This window comes from Balaenoptera physalus (genome assembly GCF_965194825.1).
Source record: "Balaenoptera physalus genome assembly, chromosome: 2".
In the NCBI taxonomy this organism is placed as follows: domain Eukaryota; kingdom Metazoa; phylum Chordata; class Mammalia; order Artiodactyla; family Balaenopteridae; genus Balaenoptera; species Balaenoptera physalus.
In genome coordinates, this window is record NC_138883.1 from 5,187,191 (window position 1) to 5,200,495 (window position 13,305).

A 13,305-nucleotide genomic window follows, 5' to 3' on the forward strand; every position below is an offset into this window, starting at 1 on the left:
TCCTCAACTGGGATTTTTCTGATTTTTCTAATGATTAGACTTGAGTTACGGGTTTGGGAGGAAGACCACAGAGAAGAAGTGCCATTTCTTCATATCAAGGACACATGCTATCAACGAGATTCATCACTGTTGATGTTGACCTGGATCACCTGGCTGAGATGTGTTTGTCGGGTTTCTCCTCCATGAAGTGACTCTTTCCCCTCCCCTTCCATACTGTCCTCTTTGGGGTTTTTTTGTTTTGTGTTTGTTTTTTTCTTTCTTTCTTGGCCGCACACAGCGCGGCTTGTTCGATCTTAGTTCCCTGACCAGGGATTGAATCCTGGCCCTTGGCAGTGAAAACACAGAGTCCTAACCACTGGACTGCCAGGGAATTCCCTATACTGTCGTCTTCAGAAGGAAGTCATGGTGCAGCCCACACTTGAGGAGTGGGGAGTTGTCCTTGAGGGTGGGTTATGAACCTAAATTCCTTGGAATTCTTCTGCATGGGAGATTTGTCTCTTCTCCTCCATTTAGTTATTTACTCAGTCATTTATATCAATATGGACTCATGGATATTTGTTGAATGCTTTGGGTTATAATCCAATGCCATTTTCTTTCTTTCTTCTTTTTTTAAGATTTTTTTTGATGTGGACCATTTTTAAAGTCTTTATTGAATTTGTTACAATATTGCTTCTGTTTTATGTTTTGGTTTTTTGGCTGCGAGGCATATGAGATCTTAGTTCCCCAATCAGGGATCGAACCCACACCCCCTGCATTGGAAGGTGAAGTCTTAACCACTGGACCGCCAGGGAAGTCCCAGTCCTTCCTTCCTTCCTTCCTTCCTTCCTTCCTTCCTTCCTTCCTTCCTTCCTTCCTTCCTCCCTCCCTCCCTCCCTCCCTCCCTCCCTCCCTTCCCTCCCTCCCTCCCTTCCTTCCTTCCTTCCTCCCTCCCTCCCTCCCTTCCTCTCTTCCCTCCCTCCCTCCCTCCCTTCCTTCCTCCCTCCCTCCCTCCCTCCCTTCCTCTCTTCCCTCCCTCCCTCCCTCCCTTCCTTCCTCCCTCCCTCCCTCCCTTCCTTCCTCCCTCCCTCCCTCCCTCCCTTCCTCTCTTCCCTCCCTCCCTCCCTCCCTTCCTCCCTCCCTTCCTCCCTCCCTTCCTCCCTCCTTTCTTCCCCCCCTCCCTCCCTTCCTCCCTCCCTCCCTCCCTTCCTTCCTCCCTCCCTCCCTTCCCTTCCTCCCTCCCTCCCTTCCTCCCTTCCTCCCTTCCTCCCTTCCCTCCCTCCCTCCCTCCCTTCCTTCCTCCCTCCCACCCTCCCTCCCTTCCTTCCTCCCTCCCTCCCTCCCTTCCTTCCTCCCTCCCACCCTCCCTTCCTTCCTTCCTCCCTCCCTCCCTTCCCTTCCCTTCCTTCCTTCCATAGTTGATTTACAATGTTGTGTTAGTTTCTGGTGTACAGCAAAGTGATTCAATTTTATATATATCTGAAATATACATATATATATATCTTTATTTTTTTTCCAGATTCTTTTCCATAATGGTTTATTACAGGATATTGAATATAGTTCCCTGTGCTAAACAGTAGGACCTTGTTGTTTATCTATTTTATATATAGTAGCTTGTATCTGCTAATCCCAAACTTCTCCCCACCCCCTTTCCCCTTTGGCAACCATAAGTTTATTTTCTATGTCTGTGAGTCTGTTTCTGTTTCATAAATAAGTTCATTTGTGTCATATTTTAGATTCCACATATAAGGGATATCATATGGTATTTGTCTTTCTCTGACTTCACGTAGTATGATAATCTATAGGTCCATCCATGTTGCTGCAAATGGCATTATTTCATTCTTTTTAAAAAAATTTATTTAGTTTTGGCTGCGTTGGGTCTTTGTTGCTGTTTGCAGGCTTTCTCTAGTTGTGGCAAGCAGGGGCTACTCTTCGTTGCTGTGTGCGGGCTTCTCATTGCGGTGGCCTCTCGTTGCAGAGCACGGGCTCTAGGCATGTGGGCTTCAGTAGTTGTGGCATGTGGACTCAGTAGTTGTGGCTCGTGGGCTCTAGAGCGCAGGCTCAGTAGTTGTGGCGCATGGGCTTAGTTGCTCCGTGGCATGTGGGATCTTCCTGGACCAGGGCTCGAACCCGTGTCCCCTGCATTGGCAGGCAGATTCTTAACCACTGTGCCACCAGGGAAGTCCTATTTCATTCTTTTTTTAATAGCTGAGTAATATTCCATTGTATATATGTACCACATCTTTATCCATTCCTCTGTCGATGGACAGTTAAGTTGCTTCCATGTCCTGGCTATTGTAAATAGTGCTGGTATGAACACTGGGGTGCATGTATCTTTTCGAATTAGAGTTTTCTCCAGATACATGCCCAGGAGTGTTATTGCAGGATCATATGGCAACTCCATTTTTAGTTTTTTAGAGAACTTCGTTACTGTTCTCTATAGTGGCTGCACCAATTTACATTCCTGCCAACAGTGTAGGAGGGTTCCCTTTTCTCTACACCCTCTCCAGCATTTGTTATTTGTAGACTTTTTAATGATGGCAGTTCTGACTGGTGTGAGGCGGTACCTCATGTAGTTTTGATTTGCATTTCTCTAATAATTCAATGCTACTTTATTTTATTGCTCAAATTGTCCTAGCTTTGGCCGTTGGGAACTCTTGTGGTTGGCTCCTGGGTCACTTTGTCATGCCCCCGTCACTCTGTGTGTGTGTGTGTGTGTGTGTGTGTGTGTGTGTGTGTGTGTGTTGAGCACTTCCTTACTTTCAGCCATTACAGGATGCTCCAGGCTCATCTTGTATATTTCTAGCCCTAGTCGTACCACCTGCCATTTCTCCAAGGAGCCCGGGTTCTTCACTGGAGAAGGGTATTAGAAATCAGGATCACATGTGATCATAGCTACTGGGATGTCCTTATCTCTAGGTGCTCAGAGCTAACAAAGCAAGGCGATCTATTACTATATCAACATGTAACCATTGTGTATATGTTAAGCTAAACATAAATTTACATTGATGTCTCCAACCCTAATCCATTACTGCCTCAAACATTTCAGCCTCTTGCCCTTGCTTATCTTAACATCCCACTCCAACAGCGAGAAACCTGGCTCTTACCATCTGCCACTATTTACTTAATTGTTCAATTCCAGGGTACCTGTAGAGTGGTTCTAGAATTGTTAACACATGTCCCCACAGGAAACAACTTTATCAACTAGAGTACAGTTCTTTTGCCTTTAGTCTTGCAGTCTGTACACATTTCCAGTGTTACTTAGGTCAGCACCTTATTCCCCCAGGCCCTTCAGTGAGGTTGTTTCACCCATTTTTAAGACAGTTAGATTCTTTTGTCATATTCTGCATTGCATCCTGGGATCCATACCTCCTAAATGGCTTTTTGCATGCATTAAGATTCACTCTTTGTGATATAAAGTTCTACGAGTTTTGACAATTGCTAATGTCTTATAGTTACTATTACACAATAATTTCACCTCCTTAAAAATTCCCCTGTGCTTTGCCTACTACCCCCTATCAATCCCTAACTCTACCCTCAGCACTCCTGGCAACTACCATTCTGTTTGTATTCGCAATAGTTTTGCCTTTTCCAGAATATTCTATAATTGGAGTCACACAGTATTTTCAGACTGGCTTCTTTCACTTACCAGTATGCATTTAAGAGTCATCCACGTCTTTTTGCGAATTATTAGCTCATTTCTTTTTATCTCTGAATAATGTTCCATTGTATGCATGCAGCCCGGTTCCTGTTGCCCCACATCCTTGACATTACTTGGTGGGGTCAGTGTCCTGGATTTTAGCCATTCTACTAGGTGTGCCGTCGTATCTCGTTATTGTTCAATTCGCTCAGCATGACGTTGAGCATCTTTTCATAAGCTGTTTGCTGCCTGTGTATCTTCTATGGTGAGGTATCTGTTCAGATCTTTTGCCCATTTGTTAATTGGGTTATTTGTTTTCTTACTGTTGACTTTTTTTTTTTTTTAACTTTTGGGTTTGTTTGTTTATTTATTTATTTATTTATTTTTGTCTGTGTTGGGTCTTCGTTTCTGTGCGAGGGCTTTCTCTAGTTGCGGCAAGCGGGGGCCACTCTTCATCGCGGTGCGCGGGCCTCTCATCGCGGCCTCTCTTGTTGCGGAGCACAGGCTCCAGACGCGCAGGCTCAGTAGTTGTGGCTCACGGGCCTAGTTGCTCCGCGGCATGTGGGATCCTTCCAGACCAAGGCTCGAACCTGCGTGCCCTGCATTGGCAGGCAGACTCCCAACCATTGCGCCACCAGGGAAGCCCCTTACTGTTGACTTTTTATAGTAGTTTGTATGTTTGGATACAAGTCCTTTATCAGATACATGTTTTGCAAATATTTTTTTCCTCCTCTGTGACTTGTCTGTTCATTCTTTTAACAGTGTCTGTCACAGAGCAAACATTTTAAATTTTAACAAAGTGGAAACTATAATTTTTTTTTTCTCTTTCATGGATTGTACTATTGCTGTTGTATTTAAAAACTCATCACCAAACCCAAGGCCATGTAGATTTTTCTCCTATGTTTTCTTTTTTAAAATAATTAATTAATTAATTAATTAAGTTTTTGGCTGTGTTGGGTCTTTGTTGCTGCGCATGGCCTTTCTTTAGTTGCGGTAAGCGGGGGCCACTCTTCATTGTGGTGTGCAGGCTTCTCATTGCGGTGGCTTCTTGTTGCGGAGCACAGGCTCTAGAGTGCAGGCTCAGTTAGTTGTGGTGCACAGACTTAGTTGCTCTGCAGCATGTGGGATCTTCCCGGACCAGGGCTTCAACCGTGTCCCCTGCAGTGGCAGGCGGACTCTTAACCCCTGCACCATCAGGGAAGTCCGTCCTATGTTTTCTTTTTCTTTTTTTTTTTTTTGAGGAGAGAGATGTTTATTAAATATGACTGATTCCCCCTCCGCCATCTCCAGTGGGAGAATAGTAAAAGTTGATCAAATCTTTATCCTTGGTTTTCCTTGTCCTTCCTGCCAGGATTAAAAGCCATGAGTTTCTTGTCACACACCTTTCTGTACCTTCCATGGTTGAGTCTTGGGGAGCCAGGAACAGCTGGTGAGGAGGGATGAAAATGTTGCTGTGTGGCCCAATGCCCTCATGGGTTCATCCTTCGAAGCCTGACACAGCTGGTGTCGAATCGGCCTCGCCTCCCTTCCTCCTCTTCTTCTGGGGCCCCTGGCTGCTCCAGTTCCCTCTCTCCTCCAATCCAGTGGAGCCACCCATCCCAGCAGCCTTCTTCCCCACCTTCCTATTACAGTTACAGGCGAAGTAGGCAGCAAGAGCAATGAGTGTGGGTGGGAAGGTCACAGCCCTGCCCTGCCCTGTTTCAAATGCCCTGCCCTACCCACTGTGCCGAGGCCTAGAGAACAGCCTGGATTAAACTCTCCCCGCACCTGGGATGCTCCTATCTCACCTGCAAAGGGTTTTCATCAACCACGGGAGCAATGCGTACTCTGAACTCCACATACAATCACCCTCTATGCTCCTGGGAACAACATGCCTCCAGCCTGGGCGACCGGCGGAGCCAACCCTGACGTCCCCGGTGGTGGCGCCCCTAGTGGTGGTGGATGGCACCTCCCAAGGCAGCCTGAATCCAGATTCTTCAAAGGACCTCCCCGACCAATAAGTGCCAGACCCTTTACAGTCAGCTATGAGCATCCCCGGGGCCAGAATGGGACCCTTCCAGCTGTAGGAGCCGTGTAAGGCTACAGAAAGCAGCCGCCAGGAGCTGCAGACCTAGCCCTTTGAGGGCAGCACGTGGCAGGGACCCAACAAACACACCACCGCCTCGCCTCGCCTCGCTGACCTTGCTGACTGTGGTGCGGGAGTCCCCGGAGGGTGTGGTACTCCCAGCAGGTGCCCAGCCACCAGAGCGTGATGCCAGGCCCATCTCCACCGAGATGGCCGAGAGCTGGCGTCCCGGCACTGGGGGGCGGAGGGCGTTGCTCCCACCGCGTAATCCAAGATGCACTTTCCCAAGGCTAACTGCTGGGCCCCCTCCGCCTGGCCCAAGCCCTGGCTCAGCACGTGGTCACAGGAGGCCGAGGAGCGGGCCTTGGCCTAGAGGTGCCGCCCTCGGGCCAGTGGGGTGAGAGGGAACCCCAGGGCCCTTGTGTCACAGGGGCGGCCAGGGCTGGGCCCGCAGGGGGGTTAAGGGCGTTGCCGTCCCCCGAAACTGGGCTCGCCTTCCCCACCTCCCCCTCCTCTGCTTCGTTTTCCCAGCGCAGCAGTTGCTGGCGCACCCATCTGCGAAGGCCTGGGCGAACCTGAGCGTCCTATGTTTTCTTGAAGAAATTTTATCATTTTGCACTTCACAGTTAGGTCTGTGATCCATTTTGAGTTAATTTTTTGTGTGAGGTCTGTGTCTAGGTTCATTTGTTCTTTTGCATGTGGGCGTCCGGTGGTTCTAGAACCTTTGCTGAAGAGACTATCTTTTCTCCATTGAATGCCATTGCTCTGTTGTCAAAGATCAGCTGACTGTATTTGTGTGGGGTCTGTTTCTGGGCTTTCTGTTCTGTTCCGTGGGTCTACGTGTCTGTTTCTGTTCTGTTCCTTGGGTCTGCTCGTCTGTTCTTTCACCAAGGACATATTGTCTCATAGTAAGTCTTGAAATCTCTACTTTGTTATTCTTTAGTATTGTGGCTCATGGGCTTGGGATTGGTTAATTTGCATGTGGAAAGCACACTCCCAGTTTATTATCTCTAGGATGTGGCTAGCCCAGGGAGGTGGGTAGTCTCTTCAATGTCAACAAGGCTTCAAGATGTCAGAGCATTAGAATTACAGAAAATAAATAGGTATGATTAATATAATTGGCCCTGTGATGCTTTGACATCATTTTAAGGAACCCTTGTGGGGAGATGATAGAGGAAGTTTTTAGAGAGTAGGGCGTAATTTCTATAGTGAGACTAGGAAGGGAGGACACAAGTAGCAAGTATTAGGAGTCCTTCTAGGCTGGTCCATGCCGAAGGTTCTCATTTATATGGCATTACCCAAGAAAACAGATCTGAAATTTCCAGGGTCTCTAACAATATCTCCGTGGAATCATAGAGTGTGTTAAAAGTATCAGTGTAAGAGGTACATATGATTTGTTGCTGTTATCTGTTTTTCTACAATATTATCTTGGTGTGTTTTGGGGGGCAGTTGCTGGGGGCATGAGGTGACCGTCGGGTAAAGTCTATGTGAGGATGAGTGGCGTTGTGTGTAACCAAGCGGAAGGGGCAGTCATCGTGGTCCTGCTGGGAAGCTGGAGGGTGTAGTAGGGGAAGGCACTGGGGAGTGGGTGTTCTCATGTAGAGGTGATGGCAAAGCTGTCGAAGTCCCCATGGGTAGCCTGCAAAAGGTGTGTGTGTCCCTTTAGAGTTGAAGGCAAACTGGCAGAAAGGCTGTTGATATAGGCACTGAACAGAGCATATCAGCCAAATCTGTAAGAGCAAAATAAATACTGGTGTTGATTGGTTGGAGGGAGTGATTTTAATAATATCAGAGGGACTTCCCTGGTGGTCCAGTGGCTAAGACTCTGCGTTCCCAATGCAGGGGGCCCAGGTTCGATCCCTGGTCAGGGAACTAGATCCTGCATGCATGCTGCAATGAAGTTCCCACGTGCCACAACTACGACCCGGCACAGCCAAATAAATAAATAAATAAATAAGTATTCTTAAAAAAATTGGATTTTGGGTCAGGGGCCTTAATGCATGAACCATAGCTTTACTGTTGTGAATCCACCAGGAGGAACGCTTTCTTTTTCCCAGGTTTCAGAATAGGCAAAGTTGGGTGGTTAAATGGAAGCAGTGGGGATAATCGCCCTTTGTTAATTAGGTTTTATATAAAAGTTTTACTCCCTGAAGGCCCTGTTTTAACTTATGTTGGGTCATATTGACTATTTTAACTGGGGGTCTGTGGGGTCCCATTTTATCAAGCCAGTTTGTAGATGGCAAAGACTTTACTTTTATTATTCATAGTGTTAGAGCATCTTTGCTCAATATGAGATATTTTAGGGCAAAAAAAGTACTATGACTATGGGAAATTTAGGTAAGGCTACCATTAAAGTGAAGTATATCTGTTTCCCCTCTATTTTATATTCAGTTTCTTCCCTAAGATTATAGGGGCCACAGTGTTCAAATTTGGTGGGATCCCCAGGTATGACAATCATTTGAGCCCCAGTATTGATTAAGCCCCATGAAGTTTTGTCAGTGGGTGATGTCAGCAAATACTAAAGCTAATTTAGAACCTATGTTATGGAAGCCCAAAAGCCAACTGGTGCTTTTTAATCTTTTTATTACATAAATTCTGTGGTATTTTTGTTATGTATAGTTATGTATTGATATATATATATATATAATTTATTGTATAAGTTGTTAGTGTCTAAATTTTGGATCTCCAGTTGGGTCAAACTGTGGACCTTTAATTTATGTATATATGTAAGATTTATTTATTATATATTTTATAAATATATTTAAAATATTAAAAAATACATACTATATGTAAAATTTATTTGTTATATATTTTATAAATATATTTATATATTTATAAAATACATAATTTATTTATTCACCATTTGCTTTCTCCCCCTGTATCTAGGGTTTTCTTTTTTATTCCTTTTTTTCTCTTTTCCCCCACCCCTGCTTCTTCTCTTTTTCTTATCTTTTCTGTTTGAGGCTTTTAGCTGCTTGATTCTGTGGTTTTTAGTTTCTGTCTTGGGCTGATAAGCAAAAAAGGGGCAGGGACAAGGGGCCCAGTTGTCAGCCTCTAGGTAGCAGCCACTACCTGGGATGCTTCTTTTGCCTCCCCCCCCCCCCCCCGCCCCAGCTCTCCACCAGTGTGGTCCCTCCTATTCCTCTGGGTCAGAGGGAAAATGGGGCTGCAGCAAGTCAAACAACACAACAACGATGGCCCTTCCCCCAGGACCTGCAGGGTGCCACGGTCCCTGGGGTGGGTGCCGAGCTGAAAGGCAGGGCACCCTTCATGGCAGCTCAGTTTGTCCACACGTATCAGGGCTGCCCGGTCAGGCCCGGCCATAGCACTTAGAGGGAAGTCACATCTCCTTCCCTTTGGAGGGGCCTTTGTAAACTTAGCTGGTCAACCAAGAGAAAGGGGTACCCTGGGAACGTCCTCCCGGAATCTAGGCAAGTAATGGCTCAGACCAGAACTCAAGGAATTGTGGCCTCGTCCGGCCGGTCCCCAACGGCAGTGGCACCAAGCACAAGTGTTGCCAGCAGGTGGCGCCACCCTCCCAGGCTGCCACTGCCACCTGGTGGGACCAATTAGTATCCCAAGAGCATATCCTTTTAGTCTGAGGCCAAACCACCCTGCTTGCTGCACCAATTGTTTTAAAATGTAGGTTTTATTATTATTCAGGTATGGTGAGGCCAAGAGATCAGGAGGCCACTGCCCTTGAGAAGACAGTTTGTCCTGCGTGGTTCCCAAGAGCAGAGGCAGTGCCACCAGGGCCACACGGGGAAGCAGCAGGGTCAGGAGCAGAGGGCGTGAGAAGGAAGCAGGGCAGGAGCCTTTATTGTGGTTTCCACGAAGGATGAGGCAGGGTCAGCAGGCTTAGCATTGGTTAGTTTGAATAATTTTATTCAAGTTGTCTGTCGAGTTGTCTGGTACCTGGCCCTGGGGTGATTTGGGCAGGGGAATACTGGCCCTGAGTACAGAGCAGGTAGGTCAGGTGGTGGGCTGGAGATAGGTGAGTTTGCTTATGGAAGGCACACTCCCCGGCCAAGCATTTACATCTCTAGGAACTGGCCAGCCCTGGAGGGCAGTCTCTTCAGGGTCAGCAATGCCCCAAGGTGTCAAAGCATTAGAAATACAGTAAATTTAAAAAGCTCAGATAATACACCACGTTGGTGTAGGTTTTGGTGCCACAGTTTGATTGTGGCACACCTTCTAGCAGGTGGATTTGCCATGAGACGTCTGTCCATTCTCCCATGGTGGGAGGTTGGTGTTGTCTCCAGGACTGGGCTCCTACCAGTAAAGCTGCTATGAACATCCCTGCACATGTCTTTGGCGAATGTCTATTTTCATTTCTTTGCAAGACGCACCCTGCTGTGAAAGTCCTGCATCATGAGGTGGATGGATGTGGAGCTTCAGCAGATTTTGTTGCAGAGTTTTCCAAACTGGCTGAACCAAGTTTTCATCTTGACGACACACTTTTCAGTCTGAAGACCCATGTCTTTCCTTTGTTCTGGGGAGATCCTCAGTACTTGTTTGATGTGACTCATTCATTCTTCTTTAAAAAAATTATTTATTTATTTATTTTAGGCTGCGCTGGGTCTTCGTTGCTGCACGTGGGCTTTCTCTAGTTGCGTTGAGCAGGGGCTACTCTTTGTTGCAGCGCGTGGGCTTCTCATTGTGGTGGCTTCTCTTGTTGTGGAGCACGGGCTCTAGGTGCGCAGGCTTCAGTAGTTGTGGCTTGCGGGCTCTAGAGCGCAGACCCAGTAGTTGTGGTGCATGGGCTTAGTTGCTCCACGGCATGTGGGATCTTCCTAGACCAGGGCTCGAACCCATGTCCCCTGCATTGGCAGGTGGATTCTTAACCACTGCACCACCAGGGAAGTCCCTCCTTTTTTTTTTTTTTTGTAGACTTTAAAAAAGTTTTAATTAATTAATTAATTTGGTTGCACCAGGTCTTAGTTACAGCAGGCAGGCTCCTTAGTTGCAGCATATGGGCTCCTTAGTTGTGGCATGTGAACTCTTAGTTGTGGCATGCATGTGGGATCTAGTTCCCTGACCAGGGATCGAACCCGGGCCCCCTGCATTGGGAGTGTGTAGTCTTAACCACTGTGCCACCAGGGAAGTCCCCCATTCATTCTTTTTTTAAAATAAATTTATTCATTTTATTTATTTATTTTTGGCTGCGTTGGGTCTTTGTTGCTGTGCGCGGGCTTTCTCTAGTTGTGGTGAGTGGGGGCTACTCTCCCTTGCGTGGGCTTCTCATTGCCATGGCCTCTCCCATTGCGGAGCACGGGCTCCAGTCGTGCAGGCTTCAGTAGTTGTGGCATGTGGGCTCAGTAGTTGTGGCACGCGGGCTCAGTAGTTGTGGCACACGGGCTCAGCTGCTCCGCGGCATGTGGGATCTTCCCGGACCAGGGCTCGAACCCGTGTCTCCTGCATTGGCGGCCGGATTCTCAACCACTGCACCACCAGGGAAGTCCCCCATTCATTCTTTCATTTAGCAAATTGTTATTAAGGTCATCTCCTGTGCCAGGAACTCTTCTAGGCATTAGGGACGCAAGGAGTGAACCCAAGGGAACAAGACACTGGGGAGGAGGGAGCAGACAATAAGCAAATAAATAAGTACATGATGTAACAATTTATTTAAGGTTGGGAGAATCATACGTGCATATAATTAAATTATAATTTCAGTGGGAGATGGCTTCTTTGAAGAAAACAAGGCAGGGGAGGGGTAAATGTCGCCTCTCCTTCATTCTCTCGCCTAGAAATCTCATTAAAAGGATGTTGGGGTTCTGTTCCTGTCCTCCAGTTCTCATTTCTTTTTTTAAAAAAAATTATTTATTTATTTATTTTGGCTGCGTTGGGTCTTCGTTGCTACACGCGGGCTTTCTCTAGTTGCGGTGAGCGGGGGCTACTCTTTGTTGCAGTGCACGGGCTTCTCATTGCAGTGGCTTCTCTTGTTGTGGAGCACGGGCTCTAGGTGTCTGGGCTTCAGGAGTTGTGGCATGCGGGCTCAGTAGTTGTGGCTTGCGGGCTCTAGAGCGCAGGCTCAGTAGTTGTGGTGCACGGGCTTACTTGCTCCGCAGCATGTGGGATCTTCCCGGACCAGGGCTCGAACCCGTGTCCCCTGCATTGGCCGGCGGATTCTTAACCACTGCGCCACCAGGGAAGTCCCGCTCATTTCAATAGGTTTTTTTTTTCTCCTGTGGCTGCCCCATGTGGCAACTGGGATCTTAGTTCCCCAACCAGGGATTGAACCTGTGCACCCTGTGGTGGAAGTGAGGATTCTTAACCACTGGACCGCCAGGGAAGTCCTGAGGGTTTTTTTTTTTTAATGAAGCAATACATACCTGCCCATCTCTGGTGTGTTTATTTATTTTAATAGGTTGGACTAGCCCTTTATGTCTCCTGGGAGACGTCGCTCTCATTCCTCAGTCCAGTTCTGTTTTCTCCCGTGGCTCTGTTTTCCCAGGTGTGAAGTTCCTCCCATTCTTGGGTGGTTGCCCTTTTTCGTGGAGTGATTTCTCTCCGACGTTGGCTGGCTCTGGGTCACGGGCTGTTAGACTCAGCTGGCTTTGGGGAGGGCTGGGAGGTGCTGTGTGGAATGCATTCTGGCCTGTTTTCTGCAAACACGGGGCAGGAGAGGACTTTCTGCTGGGGCAGCAAACACTATAGTTAAGACTTCCGGGAGTGGGTGCTTCCTGCTCCTCACAGGCAGCTGAAGACACCAGAGCACCCTGACCAAGAGCTTCCGATGAGGGTCCCTCCTGGGGGTCAGTGAACCCTGCCTACGGGGGCTGGTACCCAGCTTAGGGGAAGTGGGGGAGTGGACGGTGTGCAGGAGTCATGGAAGAGTGGCTGGCCTTGTTGGGTTCCTCGGTGTCCATCCACAAAAGTCCCTGTTTTCCAATATTGTTAGGGATTTAATAACAACTACTACATATATACATATATATATATACACACACACACACACACACACATATATATATGTTTCTATGTATGTATCTGTATATATGTACATTTTATACACTTCATTTTAATTTTATTTTTAATTTTATTTTTTGGCTACACCCTGTGACATGCGGGATCTTAGTTCCCCGACCAGGGATCGAACCTGTGCCCCCTGCAGTGGAAGCGCGGAGTCTTAACCATTGGACCGCCAGGGAAGTCCATACACTTCACTTTTATTTATTTATTTATTTTAATTTTTAAGAAATATTTATTTATGGCTGTGTTGGGTCTTTGTTGCTGAGCGTGGGCTTTCTCTAGTTGCGGCGAGCGGGGGCTACTCTTCGTTGCAGTGTGCGGGCTTCTTATTACGGTGGCTTCTCTTGTTGTGGAACACGGGCTCTAGGCGCACGGACTTCAGTAGTTGTGGCATGTGGGCTCAGTAGCTGTGGCTCACGGGCTCTAGAGCACAGGCTCAGTAGTTGTGGTGCACCAGCTTAGTTGCTCCGCGGCATGTGGGATCTTCCCGGACCAGGGCTCGAACCCGTGTCCCCTGCATTGGCAGGCGGATTCCTAACCACTGCACCACCAGGGAAGCCCCGCTTCATTTTTTTTTTTTTTTCCCGCTTCATTTTTAAAATGAACTTTAACATCTGATTTAGATTTACAGAAAAACTGTGAAGATAGTATT

The 13,305-nt window shown here is 47.4% G+C and overlaps 1 long non-coding RNA gene across 1 annotated transcript; it reads right to left on the bottom strand.

Annotated features, from left to right (window-relative positions):
- Positions 1 to 1,631: 1,631 nt before the first annotated feature.
- LOC309654826 lies at positions 1,632 to 5,870 on the bottom strand. Its single transcript, XR_014260462.1, has 2 exons — positions 5,797 to 5,870; positions 1,632 to 5,042 (listed from the first exon to the last, which is right to left on the bottom strand). It is a non-coding gene; the product is annotated as an uncharacterized lncRNA (long non-coding RNA).
- Between the last annotated feature and the right edge of the window lie 7,435 nt (positions 5,871 to 13,305).